The sequence below is a fragment of the Sarcophilus harrisii genome, chromosome 6, assembly GCF_902635505.1.
Source record: "Sarcophilus harrisii chromosome 6, mSarHar1.11, whole genome shotgun sequence".
Taxonomy (NCBI): Eukaryota; Metazoa; Chordata; class Mammalia; order Dasyuromorphia; family Dasyuridae; genus Sarcophilus; species Sarcophilus harrisii.
In genome coordinates, this window is record NC_045431.1 from 191,316,292 (window position 1) to 191,328,877 (window position 12,586).

General features: G+C 42.7%; 2 protein-coding genes across 12 annotated transcripts in view; one reads left to right on the forward strand and one right to left on the reverse strand.

Annotated features, from left to right (window-relative positions):
- Positions 1–12,586, reverse strand: part of IDUA (alpha-L-iduronidase) — a 79,285-nt gene that overhangs the window by 34,765 nt on the left and 31,934 nt on the right. The window lies entirely within an intron of this gene.
- SLC26A1 (solute carrier family 26 member 1) overlaps positions 2,006–12,586 on the forward strand; it is a 32,021-nt gene continuing 21,440 nt past the window's right edge. The window contains exon 1 of one of the 2 annotated variants that reach the window (XM_031942998.1): positions 2,006–2,181. The gene's annotated coding sequence lies outside the window, so the exon portion shown is untranslated. Of the gene's footprint in view, positions 2,182–12,110; positions 12,199–12,586 lie in introns of those variants that run through there. The other variant, XM_012552420.3, reaches the window with a different exon arrangement.

Here is a 12,586-nt window from a genome sequence, read left to right on the forward strand (position 1 = left end):
GACAAAACCAGGTGGAATGACCAGCTCTCTGGTTTGTAATCCTAGGACAGAAGCCCAGCAGCCTCAGAACCAGAAAGCCTCATCCATGTTCTCTCTGTCCGAATCATGACAAGACTTAGAGCCGGGAGGGACCTTAGAGACGATCTGATTCAATCCCCTCGTAGAGAAAAGAGTACATGTGAACATGTGCTTACGTGTATTGTACATGCATATATATGCACTGCATACTATGTATGTGTGGGTAAGTGCATATCTGTACTGATGCATATTGTAGGTGCGACACATGTGTGTGAATGTGTATATGTATATGTGTACAATGTGTGTGTATTCTATGTTTCGTGTGTGTGCATGTGTGATTGTGCCAATATATGTATAAATATATGTCTGTATGTATGTCCATGTAATGGTGTATACATCTGTGCATATTGTGTATATAAAGCATGTAAGTGCCTTTATGTCTGTGTATATAGGTTGCATACATGAATATGTGTTTATGTGTATGTGCATGTGCATGTGTGTATAAGTTATAAATGTCTGCACATGTGTGGAAGCTGCACTGGGAGACGGGTCTGCATCTATCTATGGTTACGAGCATCCCTGGGAGCATGTGTATGTGTGTGTGCATTACATAACCCCTGGGAGCATGTGTATGTGTGTGTGCATTATATAACCCCTGGGCGCATGTGCACGTGTGTGTGCATTACAGCCTCCCTGGGAGCATGTGCACGTGTGTACATTACAGCATCCCTGGGCGCATGTGCACGTGTGTGCATTACAGCACCCCTGGGCGCATGTGCACGTGTGTGCATTACAGCACCCCTGGGCGCATGTGCCCCTGTGTGCATTACAGCCTCCCTGGGAGCATGTGCCCCTGTGTGCATTACAGCCTCCCTGGGAGCATGTGCCCGTGTGTGCATTACAGCATCTCTGGGAGCATGTGTGTGTGTGACACGTGCCAGGGCCTCTCACCCCAGACCCCCACATCCCAAGCAGAGCTTGGGCAGGCGCCTCTCCTGGGGGAGGGAGGAGGGAGGAGGGAGGCTTCTCGCCGGCCTCGGGCTGCCACCACTTGCATGACAATGAACAGCCTATTCTCCGTTTCAGTGCGGGGCTCTCCGCTGGGGCGGCTGGCAGAAGCCCGGGCGTGGGAGAGAGGAGTGCCCGTGTGCCGCGGGCCTGCGCAGGCGTGCGGGCGAGGAAGATGGAGGGGGAGAGCCCGCGCCAGGACCACCAGTCCCCCGAGCGGAGGTGAGTCCTGTCACCCGGCCGCACAGTCCTCCGGCGTTGCTGTTATTTCAGCCAAGGGTAAAAGCCGCGCCCGCCGAGACGCTTCTGCGTCAGGGCCGCCTTTCTCCGGTGATGGAAAAACAATCTCCCTTTCCCACAAGCTTGGGCGGAACGATCCATAGCGGGCTCCTCTCAGCCCCACCTGCTACTCTTTCTCTGGAGGAGGCAGGTCAGATCCGGGTATTTTAGTTCCATAATGAGGGCCTCAAGCAGGGGGTGCACAAGCCCGTCCCCTGCAAATCCCCTCTTGGATCCTGAGCAAAAGATGCTTGGCCAAAACCACGAACTGCCCTTCCTTTACAACCCCCTCGGGACGCCGAGGAAGGACAGCGTGAAAGGATCTCTCTGCCCCCTGGCCACTCAGCCCAACTGCCTCTGCACTGGGCACGGCTTTCCCGGCAATGAACATGAACATGGATGCGGTTCCCGAGCTGGAGGCGGGCTCTCCCAGGCCCTGGGCACACAGCTCTGGCTTCCAGGAGATTCCCCCACCACCGAGCTGCGGAAGAGCCTGGGGCCTATTTTGACTTTGTTTTTTGGACAGAATTCTCCTTCCACACCTGCGTTCCCTTAAAACCCTCCCAGTGGGCCATAACCCACTCCTCACTGTGTGCACCAGGTTTGGCTTTTTATGAAGAGCAAGAGCGACAATCCCAATGCTTTGTCCTGTCTTTGCTGGTTCACTGAAGAGAAACTGCATCCACTTTCTAGCAAAAGGGGACTATGGTACAGAACATAGGCATTGCAGTGACTGGGGTAAAAGCATTTTTCTAAAGAGAATGCACCAAGTCAATTCAAGTGGAAGCGATTATTGATCCCGACTCTATTGAGCGAAGGACTGTTGGTGGACGCTGGAATTGCCTCTGTCTTCCTGTCAAAAAGGTGCCACAAAAGGTAGGGGAGGAATTAGACCCCCCGGCTTCCAGATACTTGCCTTTCTCTTCAAAGTTTCTGGTCAAAAGGCCATGAGCCAACGCTTTTCCCTGGCAAACGTTCCTCTTATACAGTGCTTACTGACTTCTTACACACACACACACACACACACACACACACACACACACCACACACTACCAAGGGACCTAGGGAAGACTCCTTCATACTGAAGATTAAAGAGATTTTTTTCCTACATCATTATCTCACTACTTGACATAGGCCATGGAGATTTCGGTTGAGTTTAGATGAAATAAACATCTCATGGTTTGGGCTCTACAGGCCCAATACTATTTCCACATTTGAGCTGAGTAAAAAACTGCCACCAGTAATAACTAGGTCCATAAATTTGGTGAACTTTGGTTTGGGGCATGTATAGTCTCCTTCTTTCCTTCTCCCCTCCAAGTTTCATTCCCAAGGAATTATGTTCACAATTATCTGTCAACTAACCCCTATCCCCCAAGGCCTTACAAGAGATAACAACTCTTAAATCTTGGCTCTTTATTCACTCATTTATTTATTTAGATTTTTTTGGACTAGATGAAAAAGGAGATTCTTTGCCTCAATTGCTCCCTAGCCTTAGTCATTGAATGGGTACAGCCTCAGTCAAACTGAGACCTGTTAAAGACCTTAGCTTAAAAAAGCCAAGGTCTCCCATTGCATCCAGGGCCATCTCCAGTTGTCTTGAGCTATATCTTGCCAGTAGATCCAAATGGCTCTAAAGGAGAAAATGAGGCAGGTGACTTTGCACAGTCCTCTCTCACTTAAATCCAATTCATTTTCATGTCATGGCATCCCCTCCCTGGTGTCATGATCCTCTTCAAGAACAAACAACAAACAACAAGAGATTGGAAGTCAAAACACCTTCAAAGAAATTTCAAGAAGTGGGGCAGGTTAAAAGAAGAGAATTGAAGGGCCTCAAATCATAATATTTGGTAGATATTAAACTATGCCAATCCTCAAGAGCATTGGGTATACTGAGATAGACCCCAGACCCTCTTTCCCAGGCACAGGGAACAACCATTTACAGAATTGTAACATTTAGAATTTAGAGCTAGGAAGGGCTTCTTAGACACCATCTAAACTACCTTCCTCCCTCTGCAGAGACCCAGAAAGAGGAAGGTTCACACAGTAAGGTTAGTGGCAGGGCAGTTTATAGAACTGCCACTAACCTTAACCGTAACTGTTTTTAAGTCTTCTAGTCTAATGTTCTTTCCAGTATTACTACAAAGTGGCTGAATTGGAGATTGGATGCAAGTGAAGGCAGAGGTCAAATTGGATTGTTCCTGCTTTGGGGGTGGAAGCTTAGTAGAATGTTTATGGAATAGATACATGTAATATGAGATTTTTTTAAAAATGAATTATAAATAAATTATGTCTATAAAAATAACTTCTAAAAACCAGTTTTTAAATATATCGATAAATATAACTAATTAGATACTCAGCATGTTACAATCGAATTCCTTCGAGAACAAAGGTAGAATGTCAGATTGAAAATAGGTAATGTTTCAAAGTTAGTATGGGTTTTGGATTAAAAAGAAAAAGTCAGATGGCTTTTATCCCCATCCCTCTAATGAAATTGCTCTCCTGTTTAGCCTCCTCCTGAACATTAAGGACAATGGCATCTTTTTTGGTTCTCATCCCACTTGATCATTCTTTCCTTCAAGATACCCCTCTCCTTCCTTGTGTTTTATAACCTACTTCCCTTCTGCTGCCTCTCCTACTTTTCTGACCATTTCTTTGACTTTTATTCTTTCTCCTCTTCCTTCTCCTCCTCATTTTTCTCCTTTCTTCTTCCTCCTCCTCTTCTTCCTCTTCCTCCTCCTCTTCTTCCTCCTTCTACTTCCTCAAACATGGATGTTCCCCAAACTTCAGTCCTAAGTCTTGCCATCTCTTTATATTCTCTATCTTGGTAACATTATCCCTTCTAAGTTTCCATTATTATCCCATTTTATACTCACAGTAGCCATGAGAGGTAGATGTTATTATTCCTATTTTCCAGATGATGAAACTGAAGCATACAGAAGTTGTGACTAAAGCAGGGTCACATATGGTTAGTAAGTGTCTGAGGCTGGATTTGTTATTGCACAAATATCCTTTACTATATCACAGATGGGTACAGATCTGTGCTGGAGGTGGGAGGGAGGGAGTGGTGGATGCTTACACAAAGGAAATCACTATAGTATAGAAGGATTGTTTTGCACTTCTTTTTTTGTTTGTTTCTTTTCTTTCTCTTGGCTTTTTCCCTTTTGATCTGATTTTTCTTGTGTAGCATGTTGAATAAGGAAATATGTTTAGAAGAATTGCATGTGTTTAACCTGTATTACATTGTTTGCTGTCTTGGGGAGGGAAAGGAGGTGGAAGGGAGAAAAATTTAGAATACTAGGTTTTACAAAGGTTTCAAAATGTTGAAAACTATTCTTGCATGTATTTGGAGAAAAATTCTTAAAAAAGAAGAATTGTAGGATTAAAGATTGAGAGTTTGGAAAAGACTTTTAAAGGCCAATGAAATGGGTAAGTTTAGATGCAAAGAGTTCAAATGATTGGCTAAGATTATATAGCTAATAAGTGTCTATGATGGAATTTGAACTCAGATCTTCCTGACTTCATATTCGGTATTCTATAGATGACTGCCATAGTATTCATCCAAGAAACACTCAGAGCAATTGATCTATTGATGAGCATTTATTAAGCACCTATTAGATTCCAGGCACTAGTCTATGTTCAAGGGATATAAAGAAATACCAGGGAGACAAGTTTGCCCTCAAGGAGAACATGGCCTAATGGGGAAAACAACACACAGACAACAAAATGTAGACAGGACAATCTCAGAGGGAAGGCAGGTGCACTAAAGGAGACTGGGGAGGATTTCTTGCAGGAGTAGAACTTTAGCTGAAGCTTGTTGGAAGGGAAGAAATGAAGATGAAGAGAGCATTGTGGGATGAGGGCCAGTCAGAGAAAATGCCCCAGAATCTGGTGATGGATGTCTTATTCAAGGAATAGCAAAGAGGTGGGGTCACTGCAACACAGAAAGTGTGAACCTTCAGCTCCAGTATAAGTTTGCTGAATAAGAAGTTCTATTAGTCCCTTGCTCCTATTTAAGCCATGAGCTTACATGGATCTCCAGCAGAAAAAAAGAAGTCAAAGGAACACAGAAGAAGTCAAAAGCGATTCTCATGAAGTTGATCCATGAATGATAAGGTTCCCCTTATAGTACCAGGAGCCCTCAGTTCATGCAAACTCAAACTGATCAAATACAGAAGATAATTTAAAAATCAGGGGTGTCTCTAAAATATAGTGGGCTGAGATTGGGGTGGGTAAGGAGAGATTGGAGAGTTCTCATATCCTGGAAGAGATCAAGTACAAAGTTCGATGATCACTAGATAGGAAACTATCAAAGGAATCCATGAGTGGGCAAAGGTTTGGAAGAGACACTTCCAGCCTTTATATTGCTTCTCATGGACTTTCTGTTCCTATCTTTCATCTATAACACAAGAGGTCTGTGCTAGAATCCCTCCACCATGATTCCATATGTCTATACTTTCAAATACAAGACTATAGAATGGGTAAGAAGAGACTTTAGGGATCAACCAGTCTTTTTATACAGATGGGGAAAATGAGGTCTTAGAGATGGGAAGGCACCTGCCTAAGGCCATTGAGGCAGTTAGTAGACGGTTTAGTCTTTGAACCCTGATTGCAGGCCCCAACATTCTTTCTCCTGTCCTACAGATGCCATGGCTTTTCTAAAGGCTTTATAGGTTTTACTGAAGGCCATCTCAGCAGTTTAAAGCAATGTTACCATTAAGCTGTTCTGTGACTTAGAATTTCCACCCTTTACAAGCTACAGTAGGAATTGATAAAAGTGCCTGCTGGCACCCTAAACCCCAGTTCAATCTAGTAGATAAATGAGATCAGATAAGAGTAGCTTCATTGACTCATGCAGTAGCTCTGGGACTGAAGCCAGAGTGTGCTCTCCCAAGCAGGTGAGGAAATGTCTGTGGTCAATAAGATTGGCTCCACAGAGACAAAAGCATAATATCTACTGCAACCCAGGGCTTTTGGGTTGGCTGGACAGTGACTGATTTGAGTTTGACCAAGTCCCCATCTCCTCTCCCAGATAGACTTTGCTCAGCATGATAGAAAAAAAACCTAGTAACAACTAAAAGCATCTCATTTAATTGAGAACCAATAGAGATTTACTGAATCCCCTATTTTCCTCATCCCCCAAACCATTGGGGATACAGGATGATTGTGATAGGAAAGGAGGAATAGCTGCTGGCTCTGTTTTCAGTGTACTTATAATATGGGGATGAGAGCCCTCAGCGGGGTTTGCAGTCTGGAGGAAGAGAGAAAGAGCAGACTAAGGTTCTACCTTCACAGAACTCACAGTCTAAGAAGGAAGTTCCAGAGGGAAAGAGAAGGCTTATCATACCTAGAACAACTCAGCAATAGACAGTATGCCTGAGTGGTTCAACAGGAGCTAAAGAATCAGGGAACGTTTTTAAGACATGTTATTGGAGCTTGGACTCAACAGGTAAACTCTTGGAACGTGAAAAACACAATTAATTTGTTATCATGAGTCCAGAGTTCAATTCTCAATTCTACTTATTACCTAATTTGATCTTGAACTAATTTTTCACCATCCATGGAACTTAGTTGCCTCATTGGTTAAATGAGGATTAACTTCCTGTGGAGATTCTTCTAAATCATAAGCCTTAATTTGGATGAGGGGGAGGGGAAATATGATGACTGCAGTTTAAGCACAAGGAAGAACAAGTCAGGAGGTAAGACTGGCAGTGAGAGGAGGTGTGCTAAGTGAAAAGAAATGGCAGGCAGGCTGAGTGAATGAGTGAAACACATTTATTAAAGCACTTACTATGCCTGAGAACATTGTAGGTGGTTAATAAATGCTTGTTGACTTGCCAAACACTATGGTAAGTGGCTGGAGTATAGTTATGAAAAAACCAAGATACTCTTTTCAACAATGAGGTGATTCAAGGCAATTCCAATAGACTTGGGATGGAAAATGCTATCCACATCCAGAAAGAGAACTATGGAGACGGAATGAGGAATGAAGCATAGTGTTTTCACCTTTTTTTCTTTTTTTTTTTTTTTTTGATGGTGGTGGTGGGTGGGTGGTTTTTTTTTTCCTCATGGTTTTTCCCTTTCGATCTGATTTTTCTTTTACAACATGACAAATTTGGAAATATGTTTAAAAGAATTGCACATATTTAACATCAGATTGTTTGCTATCTTGAGGAAAGAGGGAGAAAAATTTGGAATATAAAGTTTCACAAAAATGAATATTGCAAACTATCTTTATGTGTAATTGGGAAAATAAAACACTTGAAAAAAAGCAAAAAAAAAAAAAACCCAAAAATAGTTCCTACCCACAAAGAACATATACTCTAAAGAAGACAGAATGCGAGGAGGAGAGATGAAAGTTACAAAAATAGAAGTAGATGATGTTTACTCTTTCCCTCTGTCTCCAATCTAAGAGCAATTGGCAGAGTTGTCTTGAGAATGAGATTAATGGGAATGAATCAAAGCTGGGGACTTTACCTGAAATAGTTGTCCAGGAAAGGTGGTCATCAAAGAGGGATGGGAGACAGGCTGGATCTCAAATGTACACAAAGTCATGAAATATAAGTTAGGAGGGTGTGTGAAAGAAAGGACTGGACCAAGGTAGGTAGGATTAGTTAAAGGGAGGAAGCACTTTTAAAATCTGGATCTTGAAAGAAAAGATGGCCAACTGGATTGCCTGGCAGACAGGAGGACCTAGGGTATTTCCAACAGAGGGAATGGCTTGAGGAAAATTTAGGGGTTGGTAGGAATTCACAGGATCACGATCTTTATTCCAGAATAGAATGGTTGTATTGGGTTCATTTGGACCAAAACAAGATGGTTGTAGGCCTAACATCTGACAATGAATTAGGAGACCAGGGTCCTGGTTCTAGTTTTACCACTATGGGATCTTAAGTAATCCCCCATTCCTCATTTTTGGATTTGACTTTTCCCATTTATAAGAGGACCAGACTAGCTAAAAGATGTCTTAAGACCCTTTTAGTTCTGACATCTATGGCTTTTTATAACTCTAAATAGTAAAAAAGAAGATAGGAAAAATATTGACAGTAGTGAGAAGGTGTTAAGCATCTAGCTAAGGCATAAGGAAAGTGATTGAAAGTTTCTTCTTCACATCTAGAAAAAGGAAGTAAACTCTGGTGGTGTATGAAAGATAGATGGAAGGGTAAGTGCTTGAAAGGATGAGAAACCAGTGACATGGACCTATGAAAGGGTCCAGCTCAATCTGAGAATCTTCCTTTTCATGTCCAAATTTCTATTCACTCCACAACTGCACCTCATTAGGGAACATCTCTGCAATGGTCTATTAAACATCAGAGGTGTGTGAGGTCCTATGCTGGGCTTCCTAGGAAGCTGAGTGGGATGGATTCAGCCCATGTGGCTCTTTATACTTTTCCTCCCAGACCACCTCTCCCCATACTTTTCCCATTATGCAGGCTCAGGTAGACAAAACCTTTTGTCCAAACCTGACACAGGGGGGACTTTTTCAGAAGGAACTTGCTCCAGCTAACTAAAGGGGGAAAGCTCCCAATCATTTAAAAACAAGGAAAAAAACAACTAGGGCTAATTCAGTCTTTGGTATTTATTAGCTAATTAGTAAAGAGTAAGACAGTATAGTGCAGCAAGTAGAATGACTGCTGAGTTTGGAGTCAACACAGCATGAGTTCGAATCTGACTCTGCTACTTGCTATGTGACAATTAACCTCTCTGTGCCTCAGTTTCCCTATCTGTAAAATGGGGATAATAAAACAGTATCTACTTTATAAGAGTTCCTAAGAGTTCAGTAAGAAAGCAGATTCAAAGTGTTTAGCAAACTATAATAAAGAAATGTTATCTATTATATCATTACTCTTCTAAGAAAAACCCTGAAAAGCTAGAACAAATCCAAGAGAGAACAGCCATAGCATTGGAGAAAAAAACTCTAAATTTAGAATCAGAAGACCTGAGTATGGGACCTTGAGTAATAACAACAACTGTTCTCATTTGTCTAATGCTGCAAGGTTGACAAAATATTTTCCACACAATCCTGAAGTGGTGAGTGCAAGGATAATGATGACCATTTTATAGATGAGGAAACTGAGGTTAAATGGCTTACCCAGGGTCACACAGAGAGCATGTCAGAATTCATAGGATCAGAGATTTAGAGTTAGACCAGACCTTAGAGATCATCAAATCCAACTAATCCTCACTTTGGGATAAAGAGAATGAGGTCTATTAAGTCCAGTAAGAGGCTCACCTAGGTTAACCTAGGTAACTAGATTACCTTACCTAACCTAGTTAGGCTGGGTAAGTAAATGTCTAAAGCAGGATTTGAATTCAGGGCTTTTTTTTTTCCCCTGAGGCAATTGGGGTTAAATAACCTGTCCAGGGTCACATAGGCAGGAAATGTTAAGTGACTGAGGCCAGATTTGAACTCAGGTCCTTCTGCTTTCAGGGTTGGTGTTCTATCTACTGCACCATCCAGCTACCCCTATCCAGGTCTTCTTGATTCTGGCCCTCTGCTTCATCAAGATGCCACCCAAGCCTTCTGCCTCCAAGGTCAGGTTGTGTTGGAGAAAAATTCCCGTGGCAAAATGTGAACAACGAGGCAGTAAGGTGGGAGAGCACAGAACCTATCTCTGATGCATCTCTAGAGCAGGGTCCCCCTTCTACAGAAACGGGTTCTTCAAAGCGCAGCTTCTCAGTGGTTGGGGAGGGAGTAGATTCTTCTCGCTCTGCCTGGGCTAAGCTGGCCGAGCAGCCCCAGATGAGCAGAGATCCCAGGGTATTCATATTTCACACAAAGGTATGGGGGGGGGGGAGAACCTCTGCATTCAGAGGAATCTTTAACTTCTACCCAGCAACTTTAAGCTCTGTTGAGCAAAGTGAACCGTGGGCAATAAGAAAAGGCCCAGAAAAGCGCTGGGGCTGTTTGTGCCTGTGGTTTGTGATGCAGCAGTACAATCTACCATTCTTCATGGAATAAAAATACAGGATCACAGCTCTTGAGTCATCAAGTCAACGAGTATTTATTAATGTTTACTATTGTGCTAAGCACTAGGATGGGCCATCTCCAGTAGTCCTGATCTGTATCTGGCTCCTGGATCGAGATGGCTCTGGAGGGAAAGTGAGGCAGGTACCCTTGCATACCCTCTTGTCACCTAACTCCGATTCCCTTCCATGTCACACCCTTACCCATATCATGGTCCTCTTCTGAGAACGAGGGACAAACAACAGCAAGCATTAAGAATACCAGTTCGGGGACAGCTAGGTGGCGCAGTAGATAGAGCACGAGCCCTGAAGTCAGAAGGATCTGAGTTCAAATGTGACTTCAGACACTTAACAAATCCTAGCTGTGTGACCCTGGGCAAGTCACTTAACCCCAAATGTCTCAGCAAAAAAACAAAACAAAACAAACAAAAAACCCCACCACCAATAATAACAAAAAGAATACCAGTATGTGCAGAAAGGAAGACAACGCCTGCCCTTAAAGAGCTTAAATTAAAATGGAAGAAGACAATACATAATAAGGGGAAGGTGGATGGATGGGAAGAGGGAGAGGTACCTGAAAGACATTATGGAAAAAGAGATCCAGAGAGTCAAGACCAGAGGCTAGAGAGAAATGAAGAAAGAAAGATTCCCAAGGAGTTGAGAAAGGAGCTACAGGGACAGCATGATTTTCCAGACTGAGAAAAAAAATTAAGCATCAGGAAATAGACCTTTAAGTCAATGAAACTTAGGACATGAAAATAATATAAGAAATAATTAAGCCAAATACAGTTAATTTGTTACTACAGGAAATATATATGTGAGTATATGTATTACTTTGTAACATACTCTTTTGGTAATCCAGTGAAGCTAATACACTCCTTTTCAGAATAAAGCTTTTAAATGATTGAAAGAAATGTTAAATTTCAGTCAGAAGTAAGTGAAAATAAAGATGTAATTTTTCTTCCCATTCAACTTCACAGACCTCATGAAATATCTCCATAGTAAGGGAGAGAAAACAACTGAATTTGGAGTCAAAAGGGATCCATGAGCTCCACGTTAAGACTCTCTATTTTGGTGGCTAGATATGGATGTCATTAGTTATTCACCTCTGGTGACTTCCTATTTTAATGAATTATTCTTCCTAATTATGTGCTAATTTTTCATTTGTTTTTTACCCTCTAAATGTAGTTTTTTGGTTCTGATGGAGGTCACACATGTCACTGGCAGCATGTATTCTAGCTCCCGGCGCTCTTCCTCCATTGTCTTCCTGTCTAAGCACTATGCTGAATTTTGACTTGTGCTCCTAGATAGACAGACAAGATCCCAGAACTCCCCAAGGGCTATGTGCTCTCTTCTGACGCCCACAGCACTCTAAAGGAAGGACTCAACTCTTTCCCTTCTCTAGGGTCCCACATGATAGGTACCCAGTAGGACCCAATCACTAGCCATAAAATTCAGTGCAATTCCACATGTCCTGTTCTAGAAACTGAGAAAGGCCCTTTAATAAAAAGCAACACAATGGGCAAACTCTCTGCCAAGTTGCTTATCATGTAAAGTAAGTTCGTTATTCTCTCCAGATGCCAACGAACCCTAAGCTATTTGTGAGGCTCTGATTACAAGACAGCCTTCCAGATTACCCTGTGAGTTAACATTTGCCTTTGCAAAACATATGACTCAGCGATCTTTGGGGTAAATAATTGAACAGTGAACCAGTCCCATTGGGTGCTGTTAGGAGCAGGGAGGGACTACATTGGCCCCCATGTGCTGGCACAGTCTGAAGGGCCAGGAGCACTCTGGTCAGTGGAGGACAATACCTTAGTCTTCTGCCCCCCTCCTCATGGTGTCTCAGCAAGCCTTCCTTCTCTCCATCTCTGAGGTGGTAATTCAGGCTGGAACTTTAGCCCTTCATTCTTCCCGGGCTCCACAAAGGTAAGAAAAATTCACTCACTGGTTTTTAAAGGCACACAAATAAAAGAGGCAGAGTAGCAGAAGGGAAAAAAACCAACTGGATTCCAGTCAGAAGGTCTGGATTCAAATCTTGATTCTATTTACTGCTGCTGGGGCAAGTGACTTAACTTATCTGAGACTGTGTTTCCTCATCTGTAAAATGGGGGTGCGCAGTTGAACTGAAGATTTTCCAACACCTCACCCGGATCTAAATTGGGGGATTCAAGGGGAATGTGGCTAAGCTTCCCATTGCCTCCTTTTGTGCCTAAAAAACATCGACATTCCTCCTCCTCTTTAGATTCTATCCCATCTTTCTGCTCTTGACATTTTCCCTTTGCCTGTTTTAAATAGCACAAAAACAAAATTTACA